Source organism: Arachis hypogaea, chromosome 15 (genome assembly GCF_003086295.3).
Source record: "Arachis hypogaea cultivar Tifrunner chromosome 15, arahy.Tifrunner.gnm2.J5K5, whole genome shotgun sequence".
In the NCBI taxonomy this organism is placed as follows: Eukaryota; Viridiplantae; Streptophyta; class Magnoliopsida; order Fabales; family Fabaceae; genus Arachis; species Arachis hypogaea.
This window is the reverse complement of record NC_092050.1, coordinates 152,839,391-152,842,125: the sequence shown is the minus strand read 5'-3', so window position 1 is coordinate 152,842,125 and position 2,735 is coordinate 152,839,391.

Below are 2,735 nucleotides of genomic sequence, written 5' to 3'. Positions count from 1 at the left end.
TCGTCCCGACTTCTTTAGAGCAAGTCGTGGTAGGGACCGACTTCGTAGGGCGAAGGTCGATGTAGGGCGAGGCTCAATCCTTTGGATTGGGCCTTTCGTTTGGACCTGGGCCTTATCATTGGGTCAGGGTATGAACAATATATATATATATATATATATATGGTGAATGCTATCCAACCCCCTCTAAAATAACATGTAAATTATCCTTCATTATGTGTCACATTGTAATTGGTCCTTACTTAATCAGTTGGGTTATTTTATAATTTATTATCATTTTAAATAAAGTTAGAAAATGGGAGTACTCTCACGCAATCTCCATTTCTTCATCCCTTACGACGTGGTTGAATTTCCGTCATCAGTAACTTTGCCGTCCTATTTAATATAGCTAGCGCCGACGTCCTCGCTATCTCCTATCCTCTCACTCGATCCCTCCTTCTGCCGTGGATCACTCTTTACTAACATAAGTAATGTTTAGTTTAGTTATTACATTTTTTCACTAAAACAAATCTTTATTTAATTACACGATAGAACAGAATGTAAAATATAATATAATATAATAACTCTATTTAGAGTACTTAAAAGTATAATTAAAATCAGAAAAAACATATCTTTTATCGTACATAAATTATTTTAAAAAAATAAATTGTTAAAATTAATAACACAAGTTTAAAATGATAAAATCTAACTTTCTTACAAGTATTTTTTATAGTATTTTTATTTTTTTAATTTTTAATTTATTCGTATTTTATTATTTAATTAATGATTAAATAAATTATTTTTATGAGAAATTATTTTTTTGTATTATCTTAAAGAAGAGACCAATATAACAGTTTAAAAAATAATGTAAAAATAATTTTTAAATAAAAATAGATAATATTAAAATTTTTAAATACAAAAGTAAATTATACAGATAGATTATAGATATTTAAGAGATAAATATGAAATACATGCCTAAAATAAATAAAACAGACAAAAATAATTCTCTATTTCTCAAGAGTACTCCCATTTTGTCTATTTTATTTATTTTAGGTATGTATTTCATATTTATCTCTTAAATATTTATACAATTTATTTTTTAAACTGCTATATTGGTCTCTTCTCTAATATAATACAAAAAATAATTTTTCATAAAAATAATTTATTTAATTATTAATTAAATAATAAAATACTAATAAATTAAAAATTAAAAAAAATACTATAAAAAATACGGTAAAACAGTTGAATTTTATCATTTTAAATTTTTGTTATTAATTTTAATAATATATTTATTTTTTAAATAATATATGTATGATAAAAAAATATGTTTATTTGTTTGGAGTACAAATTTTATTATTATATTTATATGTTCATGATTTTAATTATATTTTTAAATACTTTGAATAGATTTATTTTATTATATTATATTTTATATATAAATATATGTTTTATCACGTAATTAAATAAAGATATATTTTTTCAATAAAAAAAATTAATAACCAAATTAACCATTAATTATGTGGGTAAGCAGTGATCCATGTCAAAAAGAGGCGCGGGCTATACTGAAAAAGATGGTGAAGTACAGGCAACGGAATTCAACGACCGTGACTAAGGGATAATGCACTAAACAAAGAGAGATTGCGTGGGAGGGCAGTAGATGGCGACGACGTAGGCGCTTCTTGTCACGAACGCGACGGTGCTTGGAAGGACCGAATTTAGGTGATAAAGTGATGAAGAAAGAACGGATGAGTGGAAATGTGCTTCAATTAACGGGAGTGAAGATTTGATATTTTAAGAAATTATATTATTTCCAATCTCAAATAATAAATTATAAAATAACCCAACTATGGTTAAGTAAGAACCAATTACAATGTGACACATAATGAATAATAACTTACATGTTATTTTAGAGAGGGTTGGATAACATTCACCTGTATATATATATATATTTGTTTGTGACAAATCTTCCAAAGAGTTGAGCTCCATTGTTTTTGTATGTTTATATGATGGGATTATCTTAGTTTAAGGTTGGATACTGAATAATACGGAGGTTAAATAAACCTTATATCTATATGCTTGCACTTTGTAATTTTGTTTATAGAATATGAGGATGTTTGCACTAATTTCATTCATTCCATGAACCGAGCAGAAGTAGTATTAAATGTTATGCGGAAAATGCATGTGTATATGTACCTATATAGTAAAGTTAATGTGATCCATGCTAAATGGATGGGCACGCAGATGGCCAACAATAAATATCAATAGATTTGCGTACCAAAACAAATTACAAGGATTTAATTTTTTATAATAAAAATTTTTTAATTAAGTTTTTAATATATTAAATAAGTAAAAGAAAATATATTTTTAATTATATTTAATAATTTTTTAAAATATTCTTAAAATGAGTCTTTTTAAATACATATTAACAAAACCTAAACTTGAAAAAAATGCTAGGAATTAAAAAATCTTTCAAAATAAAATTACTAGTTTGGACGAGACATGTGATATATATCATTTTACATAATTTGAATGAATGAAAGTTAATTAGTAAAAAAGGTAGTACTTTGATGAAAAATTTGGAGGGTGAGGCCGCCAGTTGAGAAGTCGGGGATTAGGGAGGATATGGTTTATCATGGTAGATTTGTGTAAAATATGTGTGTTCAAAACAATATATAACAGTGGATGGATATATATTAAATAAAAAAAAATATAAATTGATTGTGTTTATATGTGAGTTTTTGCCAAAAGATTCGAATATA